The following is a 7117-nucleotide window of genomic DNA, read 5'->3' as shown; positions in this document are numbered from 1 at the left end:
ACCACTGACCGGTTCTATGAGCTCTGCTCAGCTTTAGTGACCGCTGACTGGTCACAGTGACCGTCTGCCATACTTAGTAACCAGTGACCAACCTTCGCCAAGCGTCGTTTTTCCAGATGACCATTCCTGGAATCTTGTATGTGCCACCTGTGGTCGTTTGTGTGTGGCATGGGGTCAGGGTCATTTGTCCAATTAGCGGCCACTTCCCCCGTGACCATACCTCCCGAGGAGCTCCGGACAAAGTAGGAGGGGCTATACAGGTGCAGGTTGTTGTTGTTGGGGAGAAACCGAGAACCAACTGGAGAAATATCTCGAGCCGGGAAAAGTGTGAAATGACCAGGGAATGCGCAGCAGTGGCTCAGATGCCAGTCGGCTGACGTGGGCTAACAGGGGAAGCAAAAGCTGTACTGTCTCAGCCTGGAGAATGGCTTTTTGTTTGAGGAACGGACTGGGTGAGAATTGGGGGGAGAGTGTGAAATAACGAGGTGTAGAGCTGGATGAACACAGCAGGACAAGCAGCATCAGAGGAGCAGGAAAGCTGACGTTTCACGCCTAGACCCTTCTCCAGGTAAAAAGTTGTCGTTTGTTTCATTTCCCAAATAAACAGGGGCTGCCTGTGGCTTGGTGAGACTTCAGAGGGTTCAGTGTCGGAGCATCGTTTGGCTATTAGGAACTGGAGGGGTCTGGGGGGAGTTATATCCAGATATTTTGTCATCTCTATCTGGAGATTGACTGTGTTTGGGCCCGAGGTTATCCCACTTTGCTACTGAATAGCCACAAACGAGTTCAATTCTTTCGCATTCTGTGAGGAATTTAAGGCTGAGAACTAGATACAAGGCCCAGAATTTAATATCATCGTCTTCCCTTCGATAAAATGCACTAAAATCATTCAATCTTCAAATTAGAGTTAGATTTTTGTCACATGTACTCAAGTACAAAATACAGAGCACTCAGTGGGGGACATTCTGGGTCAGAGGGTTGGGCTCCTTAAATCCCACGCCCCGTGGCTTAAAACCCAACACATGGAGTTATGTTCCCAAGGCTGAGGGAGTGCTGCAGTGCCTGGCGGGGGGGGGGGGGGGGGCGTCGGGGGAGTGTTGCGCTGTCAGTGGGATCTTGCAGTGCTGAGTTCGGCTGGCGTACTTCCCTCACGTGGGCAGTGACTACACCATAAGACCGTAAGACATAGGAGCAGAAATTAGGCTATTCGGCCCATCGAATCCAGACTTTGAGAGAGGGATCTGTTGTCGGTGTTTGCGACCGTGAGGAAGCTGGGCAGAGCAGAGAGGGAGAAGCTGCTGCTTCCGAGTTTAGTGGAAGTATTCCAAGGGAGAAGCTCCAATTTATAGCCGTCGGGTGGCATGGTGGCACAGTGGCTAGCCCTGCAGCTTCACAGCACCGGGGACCCCGGGTTCGATTCCACCCTCGGGCGACTGTCTGTGTGGAGTTTGCACATTCTCCCCGTGTCTGCGTGGATTTCCTCTGGGTGCCCCGGTTTGCTCCCACAGTCCAAAGACGTACAGGTTAGGGTGGATTGGCCCTGGCTAATGCAGGATTACAGAGTAGGAGGTGGGTCTGGGTGGGATGCTGGTTGGAGGGTCAGTGTGGACTTGATGGGCTGAAAGGCCTGCTTCCACGCAGTCGTGATGGGGGCCGGAATAAAAAATCCTTGCGGGTTGGGGATGTGTCACCTGAGAGTACGACAGCTCGGGGATCACGATCAAACAAGAGAGGGTTATCCAGAGACACAATGGCCCGAATGGCTTCGACCCATATCAACAATCTGATTCGGTGCAGAGTTTGGGTAAAAATTTGCTCACAGGATGTGTTGTCACTCCAGCATTTATTGAACAGAAATTGGTTACATATCAACCCTATCACAGTCACATGTAGGCCAGACCAGGTAAGGATGGCAGATTTCCCTGCCTAAAGGGCATTAGTAAAGGAAGGGGGCTTTTAGTGAGAATGGACAGTGGGGACCCAATGATTTTAATTCCATTGTTTGGGACATTGGGAATTGAACCGTTGCCCCCACTTGGGATTGCTCACCCAGTGACATTTCCACCTCCCTTTAATTGTAACTGGTGGTAAAAGTCTATGTAGAAACTCAAATCCGTTCATCACTGCACACTACAGTCACGTAACCCCACTCGCTCGTTAGAGAGAGCACATGGCTTTGTACGGCAACTGCTCTCCCAGGACTGCACGAAACAACAGAGAGTTGTGAACACCGCCCAGTCCATCACACAAACCAACCCCCCCGTCCATTCACTCCATCTATACATCCCACTGCCTCAGGAGAGCAACCAACATCATCAAAGGCCCTCCCACCCCGGTTGTAATCTCTTTCGACGTCTTCCATCAGGCAGAAGATACAGAAGCTTAAAAACACATGCACCAACAGGTTCAAGAACAGCTTCTTCCCTGCTGCTATCAGGTTTCTGAATGGCCTCTCAAATTTCAAATCTAATGTAAACCTCGCTCCCTGTGCGCCTTCTCTGCAGCTATAACATTGTATTCCTATTACCCTAATACACTTTGTATGGTATGCTTTGCCTGTACTGCAGGTAAAACAAAACTTCTCACTGTACTGAGGTACATGCGACAATAATAAATCAGTTTGAAGGTCACCAACATGAGACAGCAGGAGCAGAATTAGGCCATACAGCTCAGTCTGCCATTCAATTGTGGCTGATATGTTTCTCAACTCCATTCCCTTGGTGCTCTTATGAATCAAGAACAAATTTGTCTTAAATACACTCAGTGCGTTACTCTCCAAAGTCATATCTTGGGATAGGAGTGAGGGTGAGAAGGAGACCATTTCTAGTAACCTCTCCCCCAGTGCAGGGATTGAACCTGCCCTGTTGGATCACCCTGTATCCTAAACAAACTGGCCATCCAACTGAGCTGACAGTCACCCTGCTATTGGGCAGATGTTATTGAACTGGAAAGTGGACAAAAAATGATTTACAAGGATGTTGCTGAGCCTGGAGAGTCTGAGTTACAGGGGGCTACAGCTAGGCTAGGGCTATTCTCCCTGGAGAGTCTGAGGCTGAGGGGTGACCTTATAGAGGTTTATAAAATCATGAGGGGCATGGAGAGGGTGAATAGCCAAGGTCTTTCAGCCCCAGGGTGGGGGACTCCAAAACTAGAGGGCATAGGCTTAAGGTGAGATTTAAAAGGGACCTGAGGGGCCACAATTTCATGCAAAGAATGGTGCGTGTATGGAATGAGCTGCCAGCGGAAGTGGTGGAAGCTGGTAGAATTACAACATTTAAAAGGAATTTGGATAGGGTCGTGGATAGGAGGAGTTTAGAGGGATATACGCCAAAATGCAGGCAAACGGGACTAGTTCAGTTTAGGAACTTGATCGGCATGGATGGGCTGAAGAGCCTGATTCTGTGCTGTCTGACTCTATGACCTTCACACAATGAGGAGCTGACAGAGGGAAGAGTTCATTGGAACATGATCTTTGTGACTCCCACTTCACCTTCCCCTCCCCATGCCGAGGTCTCCAGCTCCCTGGGGGATGAGAGTTCACAGCTTTCTGTTAGACCACCCTCTTCTCAGCTTCCCATTTGTTCCAAATTTATATATTACAGCTCAAAAACACGAAGCAGATTCTCCTGGGAAAGAACCAGAGATCTGCAAGAATCTTAAAGAATGTGTTAGTTGCTGCAGGGCTGACCAATTGAACTTGGGGACTAGTGCTGGAGAAGTCTGTGTCCCTTCGCTCTAAAGTGACAATGTTATATTTAGGAAAACTCTTCTGCTAACAGTCTAGGCTATCCTTTCTAACGGGCAAACGAGATCTCCAGGAATTTAGGGACCCGTTAGCCACAGCAATCTGTTACTTGTTTGCTGACCAGCGAAAGGGTTTTGCAAGTTTTGAACAAACTCCAAACTTTCAGAGAAGTTCAATCAAGCCTCTTCTTGTTTCTGTTGATCATGACGAGGTATTGATATGTCTGGAGTGCCTTGTTGTGTCTGAGCTACTTTTCTGAAAGACGTGATATAAAACCGAACAAAATTGTTGGGGTTGATTAGTTTGTTTTGTTGTTTGCATTAAGGTTTGAGGAGGTGTGTGTTTGAGATTTCCACCCTGTCTCATTTCACTGGTACACATAAGCAGCCTATCACCAAGGTAAGACAGTAGAGCAATGGTATTACTGTTGGATTAGTCGCGGGCAGTGTTAGGTAAACATTCTGGGAATGTGAGTTTGAATCTGACCATGGGCTTTAGTGAGATGTAGTTCCAGTTAAAGGTGAGTTTGTATGATTGTCTTAACAATCCATTAGATTCACTAATGCGTTTTAAGGAAGGAAATCTGCTGTTTTTAACAGAACATAGAACAGTACAGCAAAGTACAGGCCCTTCAGCCCACAATGTTGTGCCGACTTATGATCCTACTAATAGCTTTAAATTGAGGGGTGAAAGATATAGGATGATGTCAGAGGTAGTTTCTTTACTCAGAGAGTAGTAAGGGAATGGAACGCTTTGCCTGCAATGGTAGTAGATTCGCCAACTTTAGGTACATTTAAGGCGTCATTGGATAAGCATACGGACGTACATGGAATAGTGTAGGTTAGATGGGCTTGAGATCGGTATGACAGGTCGGCACAACATCGAGGGCTGAAGGGCCTGTACTGTGCTGTAATGTTCTATGTTCTATGTTCTAATATCAATCTGGCCTGCATACCTTACAGTTTGCTATCCTCCATGTGCCTATCGCTTAAAAGTCTCTAATGTATCTGACTCCACGACCACTGCTGGCAGCGTATTCCACATGCCTGCCACTCTCTGTGTGAAGAATCTACCTCTGACATCTTCCCCATACCTTCCTCCAATCACCTTAAAATTATGCCCCCTCATAATAGTCATTTCCACCCTGGGAAAAAGTCTCTGACCTGGTCCTCTGATGCTGCTTGGCCTGCTGTGTTCATCCAGCTCTACACCTTGTTGTCTCAGATTCTCCAGCATCAGCAAATATGCCTCTCATCATCTTGTACACATCGACCAAGTCACCGCTCATCCTTCTTTGCTCCAATGAAAAAAACACCTAGCTCCCTCCACATTTCCTCATAAGACCCGCCCTCCAGTCCAGGCAGCATCCTGGTAAATCTCCTCTGTACCCTCTCTAAAGCTTCCACATCTTTCCTTAGTGAGGTGACCAGAACTGAACACAATGGTTTCTCCCCCCACTCTGGGGCACTTGTGACTCTTTCTTCGAGAACTCTGCGTCACCCACAACTGTTTCATTTCACTCCGACAGAACACTGCTGTGAAGTAGGGAAACACGGTGGGCAATTAGGTTTGGCACAAACAGGGATGGCCCTGTCCCTGAGACAGTCCCATCGAGGGGGGGGGGGGGAGTGGCTGAGCCCTATAGGCAGGACATGAAGACTGACCCCTTGAGAATGGTTTGAAGGTTACCCGTTTCAATTTGCAAAGCTCATTGGATGCCAGTATGTGTTCCTGGTTACAAATTGTACGAAACAGGACCACAAGTCAAGCAGTGACAATAGAGAGAACAGACAGTACCCAGTTACTGTCAGTTCAGAAACTACAACACTCCCATTAAGGACAGGGCTACAGAGCGAAACAGGCCATAATCTTACATGCAAGTGAGCTGAATTATTCCTGAGCCCAGTGTGATGGGAGGTATCATCGCAGTGTGTGAGCTTCAGGAACCTTGGACTTTCAGCATACAACTTAGCTCTCAGTGATCAGGCAATCTTACAGACATCACGGGGAACCCACAAGGTTTTTAACTTCATACACCTCCTTTGCAATTGTGTGGCATTTCAAATTGTTTGGCAGAGGTGTCAAATGCTGGCAAATGGGACTAGACTAATTTAGGATATCTGGACAGCATGGACGAGATGGACTGAAGAGTGTGTCTCCGTGCTGTACATCTCTATGATTCTATACCACACAGGGTGTGGATGATAGATAGACTTTAAAAAGCCTTTTTAAAAGTGGGAGAGAGAGAGAGTGAGAGAGAATGTGTTGTGACAGAGAGGTTTATGGAAGATGTTTCAGGACTGAAGACCCACTGCAGCAGACTCAGCTGCTAATTGCAGAGTGATTAAAATTGGGAATTTGCAGAGGGCTGGAGAATTTGAACTACATTTTCTGGAAAAAGGACGGACATGAATTAGATTTATTTTCAGATCCTAATGCTGATGTATAAAACACTTAAATTCTGATGTGTGCTTTGGACCAACAACATCAATCCTGGGGATTACTTTGACCAGAAACACAACACGACTCCCCACACAAACACAGCGGCTACAGGAGCAGGTCAGAGGCTGGGAATCCTGCAGCGAGTAACCCACCTCCTGACTCCCCAAAGCCTGTCTACCATCTCACAGAATCCCTACTGTGTGGAAACAGACCATTCAGCCCATAAAGCCCATGCTGACCTTCTGAAGAGCATCCCACTCAGGCCATAGCTAACCCACCTAACCTGCACACCCTGGGAATTTCCCATGGCCAATCCACCCTAACCTGCGCACCTTCAGACTGTGGGAGGAAACCGGAGGAAACCTGCACAGAATTGGGGAGAATGTGCAAACTCCACACAGACAGTCGCCCGAGGGTGGAATTGAACCAGGGTCCCTGGTGCTGTGAGGCCGCAGTGTTAACCACCGAGTCACTGTTCCGCCCTTTACAAGGCACAAGTCAGGAGTGGGATGGAATGCTCCCCACTTGCCCTGGATGGGGGCAGCTCCAACAACACTCAAGAAGCTCAACACCATCCAGGACAAAGCAGCCCCCACTTGATTGGCACCACATCCACAAACATCCCACTCCCTCCCCCACCGACGCTCAGTCGCAGCAGTGTGTACCAGCTACAAGACACGCTGCAGAAACTCACCAAAGATCCTCAGGCAGCACCTTTCAAACCAACAACCACTTCCATCCAGAAGGACAAGGGGCAGCAGATACATGGGAACACCAGCCCCTGCACATTCCCCTCTGAGCCACTCACCATCCTGACTTGGAAATATATCGCCGTTCCTTCACTGTTACTGGGACAGGATTCTGGAATTTCTTCCCTAACGGATATTATGGATAAACCCACAGCAGGCGGACTGCAGTGGTTCAAGAAGG

Source organism: Stegostoma tigrinum, chromosome 39 (genome assembly GCF_030684315.1).
Source record: "Stegostoma tigrinum isolate sSteTig4 chromosome 39, sSteTig4.hap1, whole genome shotgun sequence".
Taxonomy (NCBI): Eukaryota; Metazoa; Chordata; class Chondrichthyes; order Orectolobiformes; family Stegostomatidae; genus Stegostoma; species Stegostoma tigrinum.
This window is presented reverse-complemented; position numbering follows the sequence as displayed.